The 26400-nt window shown below is 35.1% G+C and overlaps 1 protein-coding gene and 1 non-coding gene across 5 annotated transcripts in view; both read right to left on the bottom strand.

The window, feature by feature from the left end:
* Positions 1-26400, bottom strand: part of Sntg1 (syntrophin gamma 1) — an 828698-nt gene that overhangs the window by 579524 nt on the left and 222774 nt on the right. For all 4 annotated transcript variants that reach the window (XM_058574019.1, XM_058574018.1, XM_046428541.2 and 1 more), the window contains one exon: positions 4852-4925. The gene's annotated coding sequence lies outside the window, so the exon portion shown is untranslated. The remainder of the gene's footprint in view (positions 1-4851; positions 4926-26400) is intronic.
* LOC124082186 (U6 spliceosomal RNA) lies at positions 7728-7832 on the bottom strand. Its single transcript, XR_006848296.1, has one exon. It is a non-coding gene; the product is annotated as a U6 spliceosomal RNA (small nuclear RNA).

Genomic DNA, 26400 nt, shown 5'->3' with positions numbered 1-26400 from the left:
TGGTCAAATAATTTATGACAAGGAGACTAAGAAGTCATAATGAGGAAGGGATGGTTTATTCAACAAATGGTGTTGGAAAACCTGGATGAAAAGAAAGAAAAATGCACCCTTATAGCACACAGAGAAATCTGCTCCTCATGAATCATAGACCTAATGTGAGACTTAAACAGTATAATTTATAGAAGTAATCCCAGGAGGAAGCGCCTCTACATTGATTTTAATGATTGTTTTGGATGTTATGCCAGTTCCTCATGCAACAAAAGCAAAAAATAGAAAAGTAGAAAAAAAAAACATAAAAATAAGAAGTCTTTTAATGAAGGAAAGAAAGACACTTTGAAAGATAGCCAAAGAGGGACAATAGCAGGAAGGAAAGATGATATTTAAGGGTGAAACAAAGGCCCAGCTAGATGTGATGAATAAAGAATAATGATCTGAAATTGGGTGGGAAGTCGGAAAGAGTAGATAGTTATAGCTTATGAACAATTGGAATTTCAAGAAGGAAGGAGCAGCCAACCCTAACATTGCATTTTGCATAGAAAGGGAAGATGTTAATAAAGAGTCATCAGTCCCTACTACGGGCCTCTCTGACCAAACAGGGGCCTCTGTGGGTATGGCTGGGTGGACCCAGCACTCTAGCTGCTGCGGTTCCTCCTCTGTGGGAATGCTGGAGGCTGTGCTAAAGAATGACATCTGTACCCAGTAGAGGGGCAGGAAGGGACATTCAAAATGGTCCCCTGACTGCAGCTCATGCTTTATAATCCCGTGGATAGTGTGTACCATCACTAGGAATATTCCAACTGAATGCTAGGGAAGTCTCTAGGGCTGAGTGGATATAAAATGCCACATGAACTCAGTCCACACTCTCAGGGAACCACTGTATTCTTCTATCATTTTGGTTACTATACTCGAGGGTTCCTCTAACTCTGTTCTACAGCATTATTATAGTCACCACCATTCAACTTGAAGATATTCATGAAAAGACTTTTTGAGAAATTTCTGTTGTTTTCCTCTGTGGCCAAAGGTATCTGACGGTGGCCTACATATTTTCTTGTGAATCTTCTTCACAGTCAGACACAGATGCATGGGTGGAGTTTCAGTCGGAAGAAGCTGCCAGTGGTCTTCATTTGGACAAAGTTATGCAACTTTCTCTTGACTGAATTACCAAGCTAAAGGCAGCCTAAGTTAATGTGCTCAATAATGAAAGCGATAGTAAGAGCTTCCGGAAAGTCCACTTCTGTTAATGAGGGGATAGAATGGAGAACTATCAGAAGGATTTTTATTTTAAGTATAGCCAGTCTTTGCTCAATGGTAGAAGAAAATCTTTGAAATACACAGAATGCAACTACAGAAATGTTCTCATTAGGTGATCAAATTTTCGAAACATTTATGGGGACCCTATATATTTTTTCATAATAGTAAATCCTGGGGTCCAAATGAGAAACTATAGTGTATTTTGTCAAACCTGCATACAAACAGAAAATAAGCAAAGAACCCAAACATAAGTCAGCACCTTGGATTCTAGGCTCAGGGAATGCATTGCTATTTGCACCCTGACTGGGAGCTGCACCTGCCTTCCCTACAGAAAGCTGATTTGGTCTGAACCAGTAATCAAGGAAGATGGGCAGTGGGTCACAGTCAAAAAAGATTAAGAAAGGTGTCTAGAATATGAAGTCATTGACGGGCTCAAGGCTGAGCTTGGTCACATTTAATCATGGCTATATTTTAATCATGATGAGCAGCACCATCAGCAAAACTAGGAATGGAGACTTTTTACCAGGGAAGTCAACAATTCTATAAAATCACAAATGTGCCTGAAATGACTGGGAATTTGAACAATAATTATGTTGATGAATGCGCCCATAGAAGCTGCACCCAATGAATAATTGCAGTCACATACACAGAAAGACAGACCAGAGAATGACCCATGAAAGTACAACAGAGATGCCTCAAATGTCCCTGAAGCACAGAAAAACAGCAAGAACATAAAATCCACCCATTACAATATTAAGTACTTAAATGACACTAATCTTGCTTTGGCCATAAGAAAAGGCTCAGGAAGTCTGAGATCTCCTCTAGCCAAGCAGAGAGGGCAGCAAGTGCACATCAAGGGCGGGTAGTCCAGCTGTGACGGCTGCTGACAACCTGGTCATGCAGGCTGCTTTTGCTCATGGGACTGATTCCTGTTCAAGTGCAGAACAAGCCTAGCTTTTAATGTGAGCAAATATGAGCAGGAATACAACATGGTGAGGCAGAGGTATTTTTAAAGAAGTCTGAGAGAGATGGTTAAATGCATTTGGAGATATTACTAAAATAATAAAATATTAACTACTTTTTGCAATTCCCATAAGACAGTGTTTTTCGAATGGTAAAAGCTACCCTCAAATGAATGTCCCTGACAAATGACCTTTTCCTTTCTTTATGTATAACATGTGCAGTTGTTCTCTCTTATCTGTGGGGAATATGTTGCAAAACACTTAGTGGATGCCTAAAACTTGGGGTAGTACTAAATCCTGTATATGCTATTTTTCCTACACATACATACCTATGGTAAAGTTGAATTTATGAATTAGGTATAGTAAGAGATTAAAAAACACTGATGATAGAAAAAATTATGACAATGCTCTGTAATAAATTCAACAGCATCACTACCTTTGTGCTTTGTGGCCATTAGTACATGAAATAGGGTTACTTAGACACAAGCACTGTGATATGCAACCATCAACCAGTTAACCAAGACTGCTAAGCTGCTAAAGGGCAGGTAGTGTTTAACATGAGGATACCCTGGACAGAGAATGAGTCCTGGCCCAGGTGGAATCAACAGGGATAGTTCAAGATTTTATCACGCTATTCAGAACAGCATGCAATTTATAACTTAAGCTTTGTTAATTTCTTGAAATATCAATTTATTATTTTTGAACCACAGTTGACTACAGGCAACTAAAACTATAGAAAGTAAAACATGAAAACACAGAGACGGGGCAACTACCACACTCTTTATTGGGATTCATTCAGAATTTACAATATATGAGCCTTTAAGTCTATGTACAATAGGCTCTGTCTGGGAATAAGGTGCAAGCAAATGAGTCAATGTCTTATGCTGAGAAATTTCTCAGTAATTATAGAGCAATAACTTTGCCACTAATGTCTAGCACAACGTAAGTTTTTGTCCTCTTTTACCCATTGGGATCTCTATTAAATTTCATTTCTATCATTTGCTCTCCATGTTCTTCACTTAAATTTTCCACCTGGGCTCCCATATGACCTGAGAAACCAAGTAAAGAGCAGGGGTCAAAGAAATAATATTGTGCATTTAGTGTGGTTGGTTTGGAAAATTGAGGAATGGATTCAGACATAAGGAACTTGGCAGGCAGGACAGTTCTAGATTACTCCCATTTCAATGAAAATATTTTTGTTTGTTTGTTTTTGCCCTCATTTATCTGTGGATATCTCTATGAAATTTCATTTAAAGAAAATGCCTAACTATAAAAAAAAGTTCTAGGTATGAACAACCATTTGGAAACTTTGGATATGATCTAACATATACGCCAGAAATGATTCTTTCTGTTTCCTAGGAAACTGTCTCAGAAATTATTAAATTAACTTGATAAAAAAACAATGTTTAAGAATGAAAAAAGAGTATATCTGAGATTCAGATAATTAGAGATCAAATATAAATTGAAAAAAAGAAGAATCAAACTATTAGCTTTCTATCTCAGTCTGGATTCTACAGTAAGATACAGTAGTGCTTCTGTGCTTCACAGAATACTAAGTAAGCAGAATGACCCTGAGGCCTGATTGAGTGTAACTCCAAGTGCCTTTGGACTTTGCCATAGACCTTGGGACCCTACCCTAGGAGCTCCTTTAAAAGGCATTCTATAAGGATGCACGCAGTACTAAGTTCTATGGTTTTCAATAACACAGAGACGCATACCCAAGGATTCTTGCTAATTTTACATTACATTGTAATGTCATTGACTATACCGATATGTACATAAATAACACTGCTTTCAGTATTAGCTTTTCTTGAAATATAACAGACAATGAGCTTTCTGATTCTCACCAAAGTCCCACTGTAAGTCATGGCACTGCCAGGATAGAAGAACTCAAAAATACTGTGACAATATATTAGCAACATACTCCAGCTTTGGAAGTCACGTTCTGCCCTTCTTAACAAACAGCATGTGATTCCTTCCGAAAGCGACACTTATCCCTGGCACAATGTCAGGGACTACCTGGATCTTCTATCTGCTTCAACTGTGCTGACTCACACGACCTTTCTGAAGATATATTTGGTTCATTTTTCTAATATCAAACGTATTCACCCATTGTTCTTAACAAACAGAAGAGAATGTGACGGTTCCCCGGTCTCTGGTGCTGTGAAGCATTTTAGGGAACATTTTTTGCCAAGCCGTCCCTTGCACTGTCATGCCTCCCTTTCTACAGGACTCCACAGCTTGCAGCATCTTATTCTAGCTTCTACCTTAATGAGGCGTCTCTGACCCTGTCCCTGAAAAAGTAGGCTTTTAAGAAAGTAATTAATACTTCTCATTCCTCTAACAAAGCTTCTTAAAGAAACAGTATGCATTCAAATTAGTTCTTAAAATGTACATTGTGGAAAATTCATTCACATATAGTCTAAGCATGAATAAATGTTAGGTTATGTTCTGAGTGTTGCAATCCTTTTCGTACCAGAATATTGAAAGAGAAAATCGTCATTTTCCCCAAACAGACAGAGGCTTCGAAATTTTTAATACCAAAGAAAATATTTTTTTTTTGTAGAAATGTAAAAAATGTGTTATTTTTTTTCAATAATTCATACAATATGGCTTTATTGTAAAGTAATGATCTTACTTGAATATAGGTAGAGCAATATTTTCCTTTGTTGTGGTCACTTCTTTGGCAATCTCAACATTCTGGAGAGCAGTCTAGAGGCAGAAATAATAAAAGAAAAAGAGGAAATTCTATGAGCATACCAAATAGAAGAAATGAAATCTATATACTGAAATGTATTCAGTTCACTCATGAGGCAGACATGCATGCTGTATATACTTACTGATATCATGCTGAATTTTCCCACATCTCCTTGTCAATTTCTAGGAATAGCTTAAATCCCTATGAATCTTCAAGAGCAGAAATAAGATATTTTCCAAATAGCTAATGTCATAGATTAATTTCTGTGGAACACAGGGTAGGAAATTGGCTTTAAGGGAAATACAAGGGGATATTTGGTAATTGGCCCCAAATTTCACTTGCTAGTAGTTGGCATTTGGATCTAAACTGTGAAAACCAAGGTCTTTAGAATAAGACCTCAATTTTAAATTAGCGATAATATTTAAGAGCCTTCAATGTGTGGAATAGCCTACCGATTTGAAGCCAAGATGTGATGACTTTTTTATGAGACTTAGCTATTAACTCGGTTCTATGTTGGGAGAAGGGATTGACCCTTTCAGAGGTAATGAAGTTTAAGGCCTGAGCTGCAGATTACTCATTCCAAAGGCTAGGATGATGTTTCTGCCTTTGTCACTTAATTTTTAATGATCCCATTTATGTTACTTGTCCTTTCGTGAACTTAATCGTAGTGTTGAAAAAACTCTAATACTTTCATAAAATGTTAGCCAGATGACGTATCTGTCTTTACTATTAAAGTGGTATGTGGGGCTGCATGCATAGGAGTCATTTTGTAACTTAATTGAAAATATACAACATGTTCAGGAGATGATTCTGAGCTTAAATCAGGTTCAGATTCAATCAGATATCTATACATTTTTAAAAATGTCCGCAGAAAAATATGAAGCATAGCCAAGTTGAGAACCCTAAATTAGAAGGAACAGCACTTCTCAGGTATGATAGAAATGATTCTGGCGTAACTTCTGAGGATCCTGCACCCTGGCATAGTCCTTGATTCTGGACTGAGTTTGTGTGACCACCATGAGCTTCCCTTCTGTGATAAGTTTCCATTAGATGACAAAGGGGAGGGGACTTTGTAGCTGTACTATGCCAAATCCGGATTTTTTTTTTCCAGTACTAGAGATTTAACTCAGGAGAACTCGACCACTGAGGCACATCCCAAGCCTTATTTTGTATTTAATTTTGAGATGGGGGGTCTCACTGAGTTGCTTAGCACCTCACTGTTGCTGAGGCTGGCTTTTAACTCATGATCCTCCTGTCTTAGCCTCCCAAGCTTTTGGGATTACAGGTGTGTGCCATAGCCCCCCAGCCCAAATCCAGAATTTTCAGTTTACCAATTTGAAGAAAATTATCCTGGGTGGCCTGACTTGATCAGATGGGATCTCTTACAAAGGGTCAGAGAAACATATTGGGACAGATTCTCTTTCTAGCCAGGAAGAAGTAAGCAGCAGGTGTTGGGGCAAGGCTACATGCCTATGTTTTCTACAACTTAGCAGTTAGGAGCTCAGAGTAAACCTGGACTGGCACATCACAAGAAAGGGGAGACTTCAGTCTTTCAAATACAGATAACCAGATTCTGCTGACAACTTAAATAAGCTCAGAAAAAGACCTTGGGTTCACACCATGAGTGTGATTCAATATTTTCTTTATTTAAAAGTTTTTTAAAAAAATTAGAATTATATTTTAAAATATTAATTTCACTGCAGTTATGATTGTCTCAACTTCAAATATAAGTTTTTTTGTCTTTTTCTATAGTTATTTTTCCATGAACTAATATCTTTAGCCTCCTTCTTTTTTCTTCCTTTATTTTTTTTTTCTATATACTCATGGGTTTTATTTCTAAATAACCAATATACATCAAACCTCAATGATGGAAAAAAAAAAAAAAAAAGCCTGCCCATGCATCCCACACCAAGTTTGAGATGTGAAAGTTGTTCTCTAAAGAACAGAATGTTACCCTGAGGCCAGTTGACACATAGTTTCTATGGCTACACAGGGAAAAAGATTTTAAAACTGGGTTATAAGATGGCCAAAGTGAGCATTCTCACAAGTGCAGTTAGAAATAGGACCAAGTGTGAAAAGCCAAGAAATCTCAGTGCCTGGATGTCTTGGCTTATGTCTTCTGTTCACGTACTTCCTAGCCTCAATTCCTCAGCTATCCACTCGTTTTCACTTTTATTCATTTTTTTTAAATATTTTTATTGATTTATTTATATATGACAGCAGAATGCATTACAATTCTTATTACACATAGAGAACACAATTTTTCATATCTCTGGTTGTATACAAAGTATATTCACACCAATTCGTGTCTTCATACTTGTACTTTGGATAATGATGTTCATCACATTCCCCATCATTTCTAACCCTATGTCGCCTCTTCTCCCCTCTGCCCTATCTAGAGTTGGTCTATTCTTCCCATGCTCCTCCTCCCTATCCCAAGATGAATCAACCTCCTATATCAGAGAAAACATTTGATATTTGTTTTCTGGGGATTGGCTAACTTCACTTAGCATTATCTTCTCCAACTCCATCCATTTACCTGCAAATGCCATGATTTTATTTTCTTTTATTGCTGAGTAATCTTAAAAAAATATGGAATGAAGGGGAGGGGGGATAGTAGAGGATAGGAAAGGCAGCAGAATACAACAGACACTAGTATGGCAATATGTAAATCAATGGATGTGTAACTGATGTGATTCTGCAATCTGTATACGGGGTAAAAATGGGAGTTCATAACCCACTTGAATCAAAGTGTGAAATATGATATATCAAGAACTATGTAATGTTTTGAACAACCAACAATAAAAAATTAAAAAAAAAATATGGAATGCTTCATGAATTTGCATGTCATCCTTGTACAAGGGCCATGCTCATCTCCTCTGCATCATTCCAATTCTAGTATATGTGCTGCCGAAGCAACAAGCGAGCACTCATTTTCACTTTTAAACAAGTAACGGGAGCTCTGCAAAGGTTTGAATGTACCTCTGACTAAAAACAAGGAAACCCAATATACCTACACACCAAAACCATAGACAGTACAAAGAAATGCTCATTATAGCTAATGAAATGATTTTTTTTTAAAAGTAAAGAAAGTAGATATATTAATTTATAGAAGATTAAAAAAAGGACAAATCCAAAGTTTCTATCTAATCAGAATACATGAGGAAAAAAAGAAGTTCCAGAACTCCCCACCATGTCCTTCCTTATGTCTGAGCTCCCTGAGGGTCATCTGTCTTTATTTATGCTTTTCTAGGCTTATTATTATTATTATTATTATTATTATTATTATTATTATTATTTTATTATTATTATTATTATTTTATCTTTTTTTTTTTTTGTACTGGGGATTGAACTGCTGGGTGCTGTACCACTGAGCTACATCACCAGCTTTTGTTATCTTGTTTTATTTTTTATTTTTTGTATTGAGGATTGAATCCAGGGGAGCTTAGCCACTGAGCCACATCCCCAGCCTTATTTATTTATTTGTTTGTTTGTTTATTTATTTATTTAATTTTGAGACGGGGTCTCATTAAGTTGCTTTGGGTCTCACTAAGTTGCTGAAGCTGGCTATGAATTTGTGATCCTCCTGCCAAAGTTTCCTGAGACACTGGGTTACAGATATATACCACTACACCCTGCCCCTGTTGTTTTTAAATATAAGACAGAGACTTGCTAAGTTGCCAAGACTTCCTGTCCAGGTCTTTATATGTTTTTTTCTGTATATGATATTCAGGATTTTAAGTTGTACTTAAGTGGGAGAAGGAGGCAGAATGATTTCTACTACAGTTTGCTCAGTACCAAAACTTGATTTTCATGTTTGACCTAAATATTTAACTAGAAAATGTGACCATAGAATTTCAGAGTATATGTTTGACTTTTTAAATACATTGCTAATTTCAGTTATTCAAGTTGTGTTTTTCAATAGAAATATATCAATATTATCTGTGTGCCTTATAATTTTTGGAAAATAAACTTTTATTTTTTTATTCACTGAAAAAATACAAATATCACTAAGAAAAACAATTTCAGCCTTAAGTGGCAAACAGAAAAATTAAAGAGAAGAAAATAAAATTAATAAAATTTAAAGTATTTTGGAATGCTTATCATGTGTGTGAAAATTTAAGAGTCACTCTTTCTGTTGTATTCTATTTTTAAATAATTTTTTTAGTTGTACATAAACACAATACCTTTGTTTTGTTTATTTACTTTTATATGGTGCTGAGGATTGAACCCAGTGCCTGACACATCCAAGGCAAGTGCTCTACCACTGAGCCACAACTCCATCCCCTGGTGTATTATTTAATGAGGTAAGTCTTTATCAAAATACTACTTGTGTTTTAAAATAGTGTTTTATCATAGATTTTATAAAACAAAATCACCCTCTTCTACCAAAGGGTAAATTCTTATATATTTTTAAAACTAATCTTTCTTACATTATGAACAATAAGAACTTCACGAATTTGGCTCTTTTTAAATAGAAACTCATAATTTGAAAAACATTATCAGTTTCAGCATTACAAAAACAATAAGAGGATTGGGGTTGTGGCTCAGAGGTAGAGTGCTCACCTAGCACGCATGGGGCATTGGGTTTGATCCTCAGCACCACATAAAAATAAAATAAAGGTATTATGTCTACCAACTACCAAAAAACAAACCTTTAAAAACCACCACCAACAACAAGAAACAACCACTGCAATTCTTTCTTCCCTAAACTCACTTCAGCACCCTGTTTTAGTTACACACACACACGTATACAGTTTGTGTCCTACAATTATTAGTCTTTTTGTTACAAGATGAAGTGTCTTGTAAATGTTGACAACCTCAAATTAACTTTTTCATCAATGAGTATAAGCATGTATAGCAGAGTGTTATTACATACATGGTTCAGGATTTGTGAGTATGGGGAAGTTTGTGTACTAAAAAACATTTCTAACTGAGGATGATTTGCAAATATTACGTTTTTTAAAACATTTTCTTCAAGACTGTAACAAATATTTTATGTTATTTATAAAAAAAGTGATAAGTTGTTCAGTGATATTTTATTGACTTTATTACATTTCAGAAGGTATTTTGTAAGATTATTGTGTCATGGCAATGAACTGATTTGTCAGAATCAACTTATACATACAGACAGGGAGAAATCACATCTTTCATGTTTTTATAATCTAAAGAGATTATAAGGACAGTCACAAACATCATTCCTTCACTGTATCCAGATCCCATTGCAATGGTATATCTTAAGAACATGGTCCAGCTGCACATCACTTACATCTATGCTGGGTTTAGTCAGTACTGTGTAGTAACAGGGAAAATATGACAATAATGCAATTGGGGTTCAAGAAGCTTTGCAAATATTCATGACCTCTTAGAGCTTATCCAGTGGTCATTTGAGAACTCTGTAACAAGTTACTCTGACAAAAGACCACCAGTTGACCCATAGGCATTTGAGACCCCAGTTAAGATCACCAAAGATGCTTCCTGGACGCAGAGTCAACCACTTAGGCATGCCTGAATGAAGACAAGAATTTCTCACTGATTCACAGGCACAAGCAATAATAAAGTGATGGAAACTCAGGGTGGCCTTGTTATGCAGTGAACATTAAGTGATGCTTGGTGTAGCAGCAGTGAAGAACTAAAATAATTATGTATGCAATTACATAATTAAAAGACAAGTTCATGAATCTCATCCTTATCTAAATCGCTTATATTAAAATTCTTAAGCAACAATCATATATTTGTATATCCCTTTATTACATTCAGAGAACATCATTTGCAGACTTCTGCAGAGGATCAGTCTATGAAGGTTTGGATATCCTTCTGTCTTGGGCTTCCATCAGTGTCATGACAAAGGAAACTTGTACACAGTTAGTGCAAAAACAAAAAGCCCTGGTCAATGGCAGTCCCTGCAGTCATATATACAAATTTATTTCCTATTCCCTGGAATTAATGCAGCAATCTGGAAAAGAGTTTGGTAGTTCATCAAAGTGTAAAATGAGTGTTTAAGAGGCATAAAGTGTTTCACATGTGAATAATGCTGCACAAGACGAGCCTGTATCACTCTTCAAAGTAAAATGTTAAACAGATATCGAGTCCCCAAAATGCTGCATTTTGCAATACCATTTTTATAAGATTAAAATGCAAACATAAGAACAATATGGATATAATAAATACCATCTTATTGACATAAATCCTTTTCAAAAATCTAGAGAATGGGTTTACAATTTTGAGCTACATAGGGGATACTTTTTCTTGATTCTTTCATCTACATACAACTAAATAATTCAAAAAATAATCATAACATAACTCTAGAAGATGAATAACACATGGTTAAATTCCCAGGAACCTAAGATTTTAGGAATAACCTTACAGTGAATCCCTTGATTTTTTTTTCTTCCAAAGTATCCCAAATGGATCCCAAACAGCCCTGTAACACATTATTCCCAACAAGTGAAAGATAAAACAATAACAGCAAATGAACAAATAGATCAAACTAAAAACTGTTCCCCTTGCCCAGGGCATCAAAAAAGTGTTAGTGCAGCCAAGACCTCATAAACAGACACCCTATTCTACGTGTATGACAGCAGCGTGGTTTCCTGCTCTTCATACAGATCAGCAATGTCCTGGTCTCTGGCACTGATATTGATGTGGTCCTGAACGAGTCCCCGCCAAGTGATATCTCCATTCATAAAAACAATAGAATCAGTGAAGCCTGACCAATGGCCCATTTCCCATTCATCTGAAACTGCAGTGGTCTGATCTACCACTATCATCAGAGGTATCCCTGCCTGACACTTGGAACAGTAGTATACTGGTCTGCAGCATCAGAACCACCAGGGTCTAGCCAAATCTATGGAGCAGAAGTAACATAATCTGCTGTTACAACGGCTTTAATAGGGTATCCTCTCAGTAATAAGGACAGCAGCAAATCCTGTCTGCTGCAAGGGCAGTGTGGGTGAGACAAACTGACCGGTTATAGCTTTAGGTGCAGCACGCCCATGCAGGAAACTGAGGCAGTGGCATACCCAATTTACTACAGTGCTAGTGACCATGACCACCCTATCCTGAAACTCCCAACCAAAAGCCACCAGTAGCCCAGACAGCATGCATAGGGCTTTGAAGTGCTCAGAAGGGAGTCCAGTTGAGCAAGGAAAATCAAGAAAAACAGAATAAACTTTCAGGGCCCTGGAAACTAAATTATCATTGACTTCACAAGTCACAAATGTGGGCCAGGTCTTACATATTAAAGTTGAGAAGTGGGATTGCACAATGAAAAAGAAGATATAAGCAGTATCAATACTCTCAGAACCTATAAAATGTCCATCATATAAATTAAAATAACTCATCATGTCAATCACCCTTGTAAAATGGAATTTGAATTAGCAAAGACAAGAAATTGACACCACACAGATTGATTAAATGGTAAAATACTAAAATGTATTTTTAAAAGTCTCAGCATTTATAAATTCTCTTGAAAAAAATTCAAAAATTGAAAATCTTAGCAAAATAAATAGAAGGTATAAAATAGAACTAACTGGAAATTATGCAATTAAAAATATAACTAAAACTGAAAAAGAAAATCAGATGAACTTAATATTAGAGAGGAAATAGGAGAGAATATAATCAGTAGACTTTAAGACAGAGGAATAGAACTTAATCTGAACAACAGAAGTAAAATAGACTGACAGAAATCAAGTCATGGACTTATAGGACAATAACAAAAAGGTCCCAATGGGTACCATTGAAATTCCATATGGGGAGGAAAGAGTATGAAACTGAAAAAGAAATAAAGAAATAAGGATTGAAAACTTCCTAAATTTGTATAATGTAGGATAAATCAAAAGAAATCTACATAAAAATTCAATAAAATTAAAATTTTCACAATGAAACACAGAAAAAATTTCAAAAGGGCAAGTGAGAGGGAGCATTATCTCCAGAGAAATATACAATCTAATAACAGCAGATTTCTCCTCTGAAACCATGGAAGCCAGACAAGCACACATTTTCAATGACTGAAAGACAAAAGGGAGTCACATGTCAAGTCTATATCTGCAGAAACTACCCTTCAGAGATGAAGGGGAAATAAAAATATATTTAGGATAAGAAAACCTAAAGAAAAAATAAGGAAAGAAAAGGAAAACTTTGATAACATTCCTAGTATTAAAGAAAGACTACAGCAGTTTCTGCAAACAGAAGGGAAATGCAAAGAGAAAAAATGCATGTATGTGTATGTGTGTGTATGTGTATGCATGTGTGTGTTTATGTGTAAAAATAAACTTATACACCTATATATACATACACAAATAAGATTTTAATACTTTACTCATGATAAATGGTGATATCAGTAGTTGCATTAAGATAAATATAAATGTTGTAGTACAAGACTAATTACTGACATGCAAAAAAAGCAACATATTCAAAAGACTATAAATAAATCAAAATAGAATTCTCAAAAGTTAGGAATGAAGGCAAGACTAAAATAAACACAGAAATGAAAAGAAGAAAACAACAAAACAAAAAAAATGTCAAACTTTAGTGCTAAGCTATCAAAAATCACTTTCAATGTAAATTATCACAAAACATCAATTCAGAGAGAGGAGTTAGCAGAATGGACTTAAAATGCAACACAAATCAAGGGTAACTCAAATAAAATGATTAGGTAGGTTGAAATTAATACTCCTTTTTTATGGAATGGGGATTGAACCCAGGGGCGCTTCACTATGGAGCTACTTCCCCAGGCTGTTTTACAATATATTATTTAGAGACAAGGTCTTCCCGAGTTGCTTAGGGACTTGGTATATTGCAGAGGCTGGCTTTGAATTTGTGATCCTTCTGGCTCAGTCTTCTGAGATATTGAGATTACAAGGTGTGTGCCACAGTACCTGGCCCAGTTGAAATTAATACTGACAAAGATATAAAATGTAAATAATAAAAAAGCAGGAGCAGCTATATTATCAGTAAGTACACTCCATAACAAAAAAATATTACCGAGGAGAAAAAGAAACATTTGGATAGATTGGTGAAGAATATACAGCAGTCCTAATGTGCACATGCTTCAAAAAACAATGCTTTAAAATATACGAAGCAAATGTCAATAGAGTTAATAGGAGAAATACACTAATTGACAATTTTAGCTCAGACCTAAGCACCTCACTCTCAACAATTAATACCAGATAAAATTCAGCAAAGATATAAAAGACTGAATAACTCCTTCAAACAAAAAATATCTAGTAGACTTTCAATTACACTTGCCTAAAATCAGAGTACACATGTATTTCAAATATCCATGGAAGGAGCATGAAGGTATCCCATATCTTGGATCATTAGATGAATATTAATAAATTTAAAATAAATGAGATGATAGAGATGCTTTCCAACCATAGTAGAATTCAACATAATGAATAAGAGTGAAATCTTCAAAATACAGAAATTAAATAAAAGCCCTGCTGTCAAGAAGAAGTTTCAAGGGAAAATTTAGAAAGGCATTAAAACTGAGTGAAAAGGAAAACACGAATCAAAATGTATTGATGCATCCAAAAGAACCCTGAGACAGAAATTTCAGCATTAATGCTTCTGTTACTAAAGGGTCAAATAAAAATACTATGAAAATCTTACACATTTAACAAATTTTAATAAATGGACTTTTTAAAACCCTAAAACACCAAACTTAGCTAAGAATAAGTAGATAAACCAACTAGTTCAGCAACCATTAAATACTTTGTTTACAATTTAAAATTGGAAATTAATTTCTAGCCCTATAATGTCTTGGCTACAAAATTTTTTCAAATGTTTTTTAAAAATTAACATACATTTTATATAACCACCTTGAAGAAATTGCAAGAGTTCATTTTTTAACTTATCTTATAAATAAAGCTATTACCTTGATGCCCAAACCAGACAAAAACAACTCATGAACACACACAGAATACTAAAAAAAACAATCATTCTTATGTATTTGAGGGGGGAAAAAACATAAAAAATAAATTAAGAAAATAAATCTAATAATCTATAAAAACAATCACATGAGTCACTGGTCCCAGCATGACCAATCTGATATACAAATGTGAATCAATATTAAGTGAAATTAACCAAATTATATTGTTCTATTGTATGCATCTACAAATATGTAGCAAGAAATTCCACTATCATGTATAGTTATGATGCACCAATAAAAATAAAGTAAAAGAAAAATAAAGAATATGAAGAAAACTAAATTAAAAAATTCTACATTTTCTGTACTTTATTAAGGTAAATAAGAAAAATTACATGTACATATCCACAGATGCAGAAAATTATTTGACAAAATGTAATACCCATTCACGATAAAACCACTTAACAAGTAGGGATAGAGAGGAACTTAGAAAAAGCATCTTGAACTTGAAATAAAATAATTCAAAAAATACAATAACAGATATATAGTTTACCTCATACAATATTGAAAGGCAGAACACTTTCCTCATAATATCAAGAAGACAATAAACTCTAACTCTAATTTGACACAGTTGTTTTATGTTCTAGCCAGTGCAATAAGGGAAAGAGAAGGAAAAAAAAAGATATGTAAGGATTGGAATGGAAAATAAAACTAAATAAAACTAATCAGGAAACATAATTTACTACATAGGAAAGATCAAATTTACTAAAAACTCTCCATACTAAAAACTAAATGTTGGGGCTGGAGTTGTGGCCCAGTGCTTGTCTGGCATGTGTGAGGCCCTGGGTTTGATCCTCAGCATATAAATAAATAAAATGAAAAAATCCATTGACAACTAAAAAACATTGTTTAAAGACTTTTTGTTTTAGTTGTAGATGGGCACATTATCTTTATTTTATTTATTTATGTGGTGCTGAGGATCGAATCCGGTGTCCCATGCATGGGTGACAAGCATTCTACCACTGAGCCACAACCTCAGCCCCTAAAATATATTTTTTAAAAACTGTGGAAAACTGACAGGACACAGGCTAAAAATACAAAAATAAGTTGCATTTCTATATATTAACATCAAACAAACAGAATCCAAAATAATAATGTAATACTACTTATTATAACCCCCCAAAAATAAATGTTTAGATATGAACAGAACAAACACAGGCAGGACCTGCATAATGAAAATTATAAAATGCTAATGACAGAATTTGAAGAGAAACTAAATAAGTGGAGGACATACTGTATTCATGGATTGGTATAGTCATGATAGGAAAAATATCAACTTTCTTCAAATTAGTCTATAGATATAATGAAATGTCAGTTAAAATCTTAGTAAGCTACTTTGCAGACATAGATAAGTGTGTCTAAAATTTACTTGAAAAATGGTTGCCCTATAATGGTCAAAACATTTTTGATAAAGATTAGGAAGAAATAATCGTTCCTTTAGTTGATGGCATACTACATAGCTACAGTAATCAAGACAATGTGGTACTGTCAAAGAAATGAACACAGATGAAAAAACCCTGAAATAAACTTATACAAATACATCCAATTCTTGAGCAAATAATCTAAAGTCATTCATAAAAGAAAAAATAGCCTTTGGAACAATGGTCTATCTATTGGATATCCATGCACCTACACCTAAGAAAATAATGACTAGACTTAATTCTAAAAACATGATCCATAAAGTGAAAACCTAATAAACTAGATCTAATCAAAATAAAGGACATTTCCTCTGTCAAAAGCCCTATTAAAAGAATATAACAAAACAAATTAGATATTGTGAGAAAATATTTGCAAACCACGTTTCCTAAAATTTATTGTATCCATAAAGAATTCTCAAGACTCAACATTTAAAAAAAACCAATAATAAAATTAGAAAATGGCCTGAATATACAGATATTTCACTGAAGAGAATATACAAATGGTAAATAAGCATATGGAAAGATTTTCAAATTGTGAGTTATTATAGTAGTGTGACTTAGAATCTCAGTGTGATGCTACTGCACACCTGTTAGAACGGCTGGGGGAAACAAAGTAAAACAAATGCTGGAAAGGATTTAGAGAAACTAGATACTCATATACTGTTGAAATGCAAAATTGATACAACCACTTTGAAAAATAGTCTGGCAGTTTCTTTTGAAACTAAAAATAATCTCTCAATATGACCGAAGCATTTGCACTCCTGGGCATTTATCCCACAGAAAAGAAAAACTTATTTTGACTCAGAAACTTGTGCATGAATGTTTATGGCAGCTGTATTTTTGATACTCAAAACCACAAACAACCAAAATTCCCTTCAAAGGGTGAATGATTAAACAAATTGTGATACATACCTACTATGGAATGCTACTGAGAATAAAAAATAAATAAGCAATTGATACACACAGCAACTTAGAAAAAAAACTCAAAAGAATTATGCTGAGTGAAAAATGTCAATCTTACAGCACAAACACAATATGATTTAATTTATATGACATTCATGGAGTGAGGCAGTTATAGAAAGGGAGAACAGGTTAGTAGTCGTCAGGGTCTAGAGATGTAGTGGAAAGATATGTGCAAGCATACATGGGTAAAAAGATGGGACAGCACAGTTAAAAATCTTGATTTTGGTGGGAGTTACAGAAATATATCCATGTGATAAAATGACACATACACATAAACAGATACGTGCAATTTATAACTGAATAAGTGCTGTGGATTGTGCCAGTGTCAATTCCAGGGTTCTCAAATAACGTAATCATGCAAGATGATGAAATGGGCTAAAGAGTAGAAAGGGTTTCCCTGCACATTTCTTTATATCTTTTGAAAATATATAAATATTTTGAAATTTTAATTAATAAAGAAGGAATAATGAACAGAAGCTTTAATTATTATTATTCTTGGAGGAAAATAGTATGTGATATGCTATAGTTTATATCTTAAAGGTCCCTCAAATGCTCCCATGTTGAAGGCTCGTTCCCCACAGTGGCACTGTTAGAGGTGGTGGAAACTGTAAGGCCTAGTGAGAGATCTTCCAGTCACTGGATGTGCCTTGAAGGGGACAGTGGTGCAACAGGCCCATAACAAAACAGGGCCAACCATCCCAGACTGAAACCTCCAAAACCATGAGCCAAAATAAATCCGCTCTCAAGTTGGTTATCTCAGGTAATTGTTACTGTAACAGAAAGCTAGTGCAGTTTACAAGGGTTGCAAAACGCTACATGTAGCATTACTTTTCATTTTTCACTTTTTACACTGGGTAAATAGACTCACAGATACTTATGTGTGAATGTTTAAAGCATTAACATGCTTTATAACAAATGCATACATATATACATATAAATACATATATGCACACATGAATGCTATTGAAGCTTTTTTCTGTGTCAACTTTTATAGTGAAACAGTTAAAACACAGAGAAACATGTGCTTTATACTGTGTGTATGTATTTGCATTTCCTCAGATGGGGATACAAGTGTTCTCTGCTTTACTATTAATGAAAGGACTAAGTTGTCCTTTAAAAGGCAGCAATTTACCTGAGCATGGTGGCGAACACCTGTGATCTCAGAAGCACAGGAGGCCAAGGCAAGAGGATTTCAAGTTCAAAGCCAGCCTCAGTAATTTAGTGAGGCCCTAAGCAACTTAGTGAGATTCTGTCTCTGAATTAAATAAAAAATAAAAAGGGCCCTGGGATGTGACTCAGTGGCTAAGCACTTCTGGGTTCAAACCCTGGTACCAAAAATAAAAATAAAATAAAAAGTAAAAGGCAGCAACTTAAAGATGAAATAAATTTACTTCTAACTGTAAATCTCTAATTTTGTCGTCTTATCTATATTTAATTTTGTGTTCACAATGTAAAAATGTTTTTTGCTTATGTGAAATATTTATTAATATAGGTAATTTGTGGGGACTTTATATATTACATATAAATATTATACATATGTACAAATCTACTCTTTCCTAAAAAAATATTTTAAAGTTTGAGAAACTGAGAAACATTAGCCATTATAGGAAATAGATTAATAAACGTTTTAACTTTCCTAAGTTTTATGATTATTGATTTGAAATATATCCATTTGTGGTTAATTAAAATCCTATCTATCTACTTTTAAATGTCTTGTTTTTACAGAATTAAACTATTATATCAGCGAAGTACCAAAGAAGTACATTAAAAAAATAAGTGCTTACATTTCAATAAGTAGGAGAGATAATGTACAAGAATTAGCCCCAGAGTATGAAATTATAACTTAGAATTCATATTCTTTCATTAATTACTCCTCTTTTTATGATATTTATTCTAAGGTGTTTTTTAATTACTGGGTTAAACCATAATCAATGTGAAAATAATTAGTCGCTTTTTCAATCTTTTAAAGTAAAATAACTTTCTGAAACATCAAAACTATTATATATGATCACTATCTAACAATTGTGTTGGGATTTGAAAAAAAAATTGATATCAAAGTTCTATATTCACAAGAGTGAATATCTGGCATATAGAAAAAGTCAGAATCAAACTGTTTTATTACTGAATTTCAAAGGCATTTTTTTTAGCATAACTGGATGACTTCAAATTACAGTGTGTCTTTCACTTCAACTAATAGTGCTTATTGGTTATATGCCAAATTTAAAAATGGTCATACATGTTGGTAGTTTTGGAAAAATGCAAAGATTTTTTTTTTCAATTCTGAATTCATGCTACAATCTTAAAATAATAGCTGTAAGTGACCGAAAAGAGAGTAGAAAAATGGCACAGAGATAATGGAAGCAATTTCCAAGCAGATAATATGCAGAACATGGTGGAAGAGTGTCCCTGCCTGGGGATAAAAACTATCCTGTAAACTTGTTGTTTCCCATTGTTAAATTGAGCAACACTAAGTCAAGTTCCCCATTTCCAGAATAAAAAACTCTGTCTGGCACAAGGTCTGAATTTTATATCAGCGTACAAGGTAACTCAATAGTGAGCCTCAGTACAGAGAGCACAGAAAGATTTCTGGTACATTTTTCTTTCTTTTCTTTTTAATTCATTTTTCTAAACACCCTTTCCTGGTCCTTGTTTGAATAATCACCACCTGCAAAAGTGTTTTCTGTACTTCCACACATCAATTTGCTAAAGCCTCATTCCTGTCACTGCCACACGATCACATACAAAGCTACTCTTCCCTGGTAGACGGTTTTCTAGCATGAGGCAAATGGGAATCCTTGGCTAGAGACAAAAACTAATCTTTAAGTTAAATCAGCTCTACTTAATTAAATTGAGCCATATTAAGCCAATTGTACTGCTCTCATAAACAAAGCTATACCTATGAAGTTCTCCATTGAAGCAGAATATAACACTAGTTTTTGCTAAACATTATAAAGAACCGACAATAAAGTTCAAGAAGTTTTTGGGTCTCACTGAGTTGCTTAGTGCCTCACTTTGCTGAGGCTGGCTTTGAACTCGCCATCCTCCTGCATCAGCCTCCCAAACCACTGGGATTACAGGTGTGCATCACCGTGCCTGGATGAAGTGCTGTTTCTACTTGCATATTTACCCACATTGAATGCCTACTCAGAACCCAATACTGTTCTATAGTCTGCAAGTGCAGGACAGAAAGAAAACAAACAACAAACAAATTAATAAATGAAATGTGTATTATGGTATACGATACATTATATCCACTAAACTAAATTACATCCCCATATTTCCTGGTAAATGAAAATGTGTCCATATGTGGTTTGCTTAAAAACCTATTGACTCTAAGATGTCTCTTGATTTTGCAGAACTTAACTATATCTCAGTAAGAATGTCTGATAATTATGACGTTAATATGACAATTGCCAGTAAAAGGTGCATGTTATCTATGTTATCTATGGTGCATGCCTGTCATTTGAGACTTATGTGTTCTCTAAGACTTATGTGTTCTTTAAGTTAAATCAGCTCTCTGATAAAAAGCAATTTCTCTTAGAATTTGATACTTGGACGGGCATGTTCATGTGCCAGGTGTTTCATAACTCTACATCCTGTATCAGTTATGTCAAAGTATCTGAATAGCAGTAGAGTGATATTTTACTCTCCCAACCCTTTTAGGCATGAATGTGCAAAAGCAGCTTTCTGTACGTTTTTACTTATGACCATTTTTTAAAGCCTCGTCAGCAAGTCCATGGTGATATATAGCACAAGAAAAACAATCTGTATCTTTCTATCAAGGTCTCAGAGAGATCAATGGGAGCATAAAAATAGAAGGAAAAAAAAAGGAGAATAACAAGCATAAGAGGTAGATCAAACCCACAGATTTAAATCTGTCAGTTCAATAATTTGTAGTGCTAAATGCTGCAACTGTAAAAATACAGTAATTATCTTGACAAGGTGGGATCCAACAAATTGATATTTTTGAATTGTTAAATTTGTCATTTTCCACTTTGATTTTAAAATACTATTACAATAACCTGCTATTATAATAGCTAATTTTATTTTTAAAAAAATCTCTGAAGAGAAATTTGCAATACTTATTTTTTTCTGTAAGAAACTTGTACTTTTAACAGGAAAACCCACATTTCTGAAAGAAATTTGTAATTCAGAGGACTGAATAGCAACAGTGGAAGGGACACAGAGACACAGTCCTGTAATCAATATACTATATAGTTCATGGTTAGGTACGTGTTTGTGTGTTTGTCCAAATTTGAAAATGGAATATGTGAGTCCTGATGTCTATGGATGCTGAGTCTGCTTAATGAAAGGGAGGTGAAATAACTGTTTCAGTTGAGGAGAGATGCTTTCTTCCCTGTTGTCATGATCTTCAAAGAATTTGGAAATCAGGAAGGGCTTCACTGGGTCCTGAAGGAAGAGGGCTGTCTTCTGAAAAGACCCGAGGGCCTGGGCCCTGGGGAATCTGGTCAGCTGAATCTGGAAGCAGGTGGTTAGTGACACCATGAAAATGCACTCAAATGATGAAACCTGAAATTGGACTATTGTTACTCATGTAACCTTCTATGTAACCTGAGCTATGAGAAATGTCATCCCAAAGGTTTCAAGGTGATGTTAGCTGTGTCTTGCAGTCAGAGGTGAGACAAAGTATCACTATCCAAGCTCTCAACAGGCAATAAAAGGAGCATCAACTAAAGCTGGCATGGTTGGTGCACCTCTTGGGCAGTTGGGAAATTCATAGGAACAGTAGGCAGGAATAGAATTATGAGGCATTGAGTGGCTCCATCTAATTGCTATCAGATCAGAATAATTTGGCTTCACCTCTGTGCTATAAATGCCCCTTCCTATCCTGGCTTGCTAGATAAGAGAGAGTCGTGAGGGTAGTTTGGAAGACTGAGAAGTGGTTGATGATAGGGGATGAGGTTCTACCAGCAGCTATGTGGTTCTGATAACCAGCAGGGTCAATTCTTGTGCATCCCTGATTTCCCACTGACCTCAAATATTCACAGAGCTTCTCAGACCAAAATGAAGCTGACTCATTCTATGAATGAAAACGCACCCCTCAATACTCTGTGTTGTCCTCCCAAGTGAGTGTCCCTCAAGCCAAGCTCTCTACATCTGTCTGCCACTGCCATGATTCATTTCAATACCAAAGCAGTTTTGAAAGCTACTTTTCCTCTACCCTTCCTTTCCTCACTCCTTCCATTAATTTTCATTTCTTTTTTCTTTATTCTTGTAAAACAGCTCAGGCCAGATGAAGGAGGATTTTGATGATAGGCTTTACAATGCACATGGGTTTGGAAAAGATGATTCCCTCTTGATCTGATTTGTGGTCATTCCTCCTGCACCTGAAATATTGTTGCTACTCATGATCTTTGCAGTGATTTAGTTTTTGTGATCCTTCTATACCATTCCTCTAAGACCTCTCCCCCCACTATACTAGTATCTCAGGTATATAGTCTGTCTTACCTATGCACTCAAGGATCATTCACTGATTTATATCTCTAGGTCAGAGCTTTCTTTCACCTCCAGATACAGATATAAAACATACTACCAGACACAGTCTCTGAAAAGTCCTGAGGATCAAGACATTGAGACTGAAAGTTAAGTTTTCTCCACCCAAAATGTGGGTCATTCCATACACTCGGTCTCTATCAATGGTACTACCATATGCCCATGCTTCAACTCATGAAACAGAGCTTCACAATTGATCTCCTCCACATATACGTGAGAGAGCAAGTTCTATTAAAATGTCCTCTTAATAACCTGTCATGTTTACATATTCTATATGCCATTCCACTGCCTGTGGTCACTGTTTGGATTCATTCTGTTTTCATTCCTTGCTTAGATTTCCATAATCACAGAATACTAATCACAACTCTCAGTCACTTTATACTTTTTGAGTTACAAACATATAAACTTTCATGGTAAAAATTTCATGTGATTATATGACTCTCCAACTTCCAGTCCTTGTGTGGATCCCCTTTCATTTTCAGAAGACAGTTTTGGGATAGCATTCATGGTCCCTAATCATCTATATCTAGAAGCCTTGACTTCATAATTTCATCTTCTTGATTTTACTGTTCAGAAGTCAGTGCTTTTCTGAGAATGAGTTATCCTCCACACCAGTGTTCCTCTTCATTGGTTGTTACTGGAGGGAATCGTATTTCCCTTTTCCTTGTAACTCTCAGCCTCCTGTGCTTTTGGGGGGCTTGTTCCTCCTTCTTTTGCTTTTCCAGAAAGGATTCACTATATTCCTCACACTCAAATTCTAGACTCCTAAAGTAATAGAGCCAGCCTGGGTTTCTATAGAACAGTGAGTATCAAATCAGCGAACACATAGTGTGTTCTCAACTTTAAGATACAGAGGACAATTTTTCAGTTATCTTTTCGTCTCCCTGACCAAAAAACCAGACAAGAACAACTTAGAGGGGGAAAAAGTTAATTTGAGCTCATTGTATCAGAGGTCTCAGTCCATGAATGGTTGAATCCATTGCTCTGGGCCCAACGTAAGGCCCTTTTGGTCATGGGGAAAGGTGTTGTGGAGGGAAGCTGCTCCCCTCATGGCTGCAAAGAAGTAGAGAGACAGGAGAAAAGGAGCCTCAGGGTAGATGCTCCTTCCAGGACACACCCCCAGTGTGCAACTTCTCCAGCCCCACCCCACCTGCCTGTAGTTACCACCCAGCTAGTTCATTCAAACTAGGATGGACTAAGTCACAACCCTACCCATCCAATCATTTTACCAGGAAATATGTCTGCATTAACACAGGAGCTTTGTGGGGGAAACCTCATATCCAAACCCTAACAGATACCTTATAAAGTAATTATAAACCACACATATTGGGCCTCAGGGAGATTTCATTCTCATGCTGTTCATCAAGGAAATCTCAGTCCATTTTATTTTTCAGGAAAATTTAATAAGGTAGTGTATTATTTTATTTACATTTCACTCATGTAAAATTTAGCACTCTACTTTGAGATAAAGTACAACAAAGAAAAACAGCTGAGCCTTCAGGGTGACTAGGCTAATCTTGGGTAATCCTTATGACCCTTTAAGAAAACTGGAAGATTTACTCATTGGAAAGAGGTAATTATTTCACAGGAACAGCATTTTCTCTCTGAAATTCATCTCAGAAATCAACAAAAGGTTACCAGTTCCCATTAGAGTAGATATTGTTTATATCACTATTTCACACAAAATTTTCAGACATTATTGAAATTCAATTTGCTGAAACTAACCTCATGAGTCAGAAATTCAGCCTCCTGAGGCTTCAGGTGAGTATTGTCTAGAAACAGTTCTCCCAACCCTAAAGATTAATCATTTTTTTTCTCGAAAGACCTGGAGCCAACTGCATAGAAAATTAAGTGCAATGCCCAAGAGCATGTCTTTCTTTTATTAGAAAAACCAGCAAACATATTGTTCAATATGTTGTGCTGCATAAATGTCAAACATGCACCTTTCTACTTTTTTCTTGTTCTGAATTAAATGGCTCCCAGCTGATTCCTCATTTAAAGTCTATCAGGTAAGTGCTTATTTGAGAAAATTGGGCCTACTTTTCGGTAAGGGAGGAAGCAGCAGGTGGATTTTGAAGAACTAAGTCTAATTTCTTAGTCTTCCTGACTAAAAGTACCACAGGTTTCTGAGCCGTAGTGTCCTCTCGAACATCATGGATCTGGTAAGGCCAACAAGGAGGATGAGTGGGAATGTAGGATGGGAGACGTCTTGAACAGGCATGAGGTTCAGCTGCCCAGTGAAAGTAGCTGATGGATTCAAACCCTCAGGGGCATACAGATGACTTTCAGTTTTGTTAAAGCTTTAAAAATAACAAATATTTTATTTGGCTTTCTGGACCCACATGTGAAATAATAAAAATCTGAGAATCAATAAGAAGAAAATCAAGTAACACAATGGGAAAAAAAAATGGACCCAAGACTTAAACAGGTATTTTAGAGAAAGAGAAACCAAGGGGAAGTATTCATCTCAAAGTCTCATAGGCTCACAGGTAATCAAGCAAAGAAAAAACAACCACATAACACAAAATGATTCACAACCAGCAAACTGGAAAAATTCAGATTATAAATGTTTGTGACTAAGAGGAGCAACTGATTTTTACACTATAGAAGGAATGTAAACTGACAAAATCCCTTTGGAAAATATTCTGGCATTATTTATTAAAGTTAAAAATGTCAACATCTGAAGTTCAGTATTTTGATTACCAGATATATGCCCTTTAAAAAGGAAACACACACACACCTACAAAAAAAAAAAAACCCTCCAGCACCTCTATTCTAGAGAGATAACAGAATACTTTTTTATGAAAGTTTTTTTTTTTTAATAATGATAAAAAACTGAAGAAATAAAAAGTTGTGACTGTGGAATAGAAAATAGAAAAAATGTTTTGTGTGATATTACTGTGAAGGAGTGGAAATGAATGAACTCGGCTGTGCAAATCAACATGGATAACTTGAAAAGTGTCCTCAGGCCTTCCATTTCAGGGTTGAAAAATTAACCAAATTTTGACTTCTTATTTTGCATTTCTAAACATTCCAATAATTTGCTAACTACTGGTACTGTTAATGCTCCATTATCGTACATAGGAATAACAGCTGCTGAAAAGTGTTCATTATCAAACTCAGGTCCAATGCTCTCCTGGGTCTGTCTTCAGAATCACTTCATAAACTTAAAAATTATTGAGAACCTAAAATATGTATGAGTGCAGTCAGTATATTTTTTGTCCTTGTCCTTTGAGATATACTAAAAATGAAGCTAGATATTTGAGAGAATAATAAATCTCACATAAATTCCAAGATTTCAATACTTTCTAATATTGACATTAAAATATCAAAACAACTTTGGCTAGCATGACTCCTCTGTAGACTGAATGTGGGAATGGGGAGAGAATCATTTCTGCTTAACATTTTTGCATATTCATTCAAATATGCCCATCTTGATACTCACAATGGATCAGGTCTCCAAACTAACATGACTATGCATGGAATTTGTCACCCAAACAAGGAACTTTTAATGGTAGGAGCTATTAATAATCTGTCAGGACCATAGGCACTGACCATAATGATCCTAAAGAAAAAGGAAATTATGTTTAACTATGTTTGACTAGTGCAAAACTGGCAACTCTTTTTTTTTCCATTGCCAAATATTTCTTTATACATTTTTGTAAA

Source organism: Marmota monax, unplaced genomic scaffold, assembly GCF_021218885.2.
Source record: "Marmota monax isolate L192 unplaced genomic scaffold, Marmota_monax_Labrador192_F-V1.1 WCK01_AAM20220418_F8-fsc00044, whole genome shotgun sequence".
NCBI classification, from domain to species: Eukaryota; Metazoa; Chordata; class Mammalia; order Rodentia; family Sciuridae; genus Marmota; species Marmota monax.
Note: the sequence above shows the minus strand (reverse complement) of the source record. Positions and strands in the feature narration are given on the sequence as shown.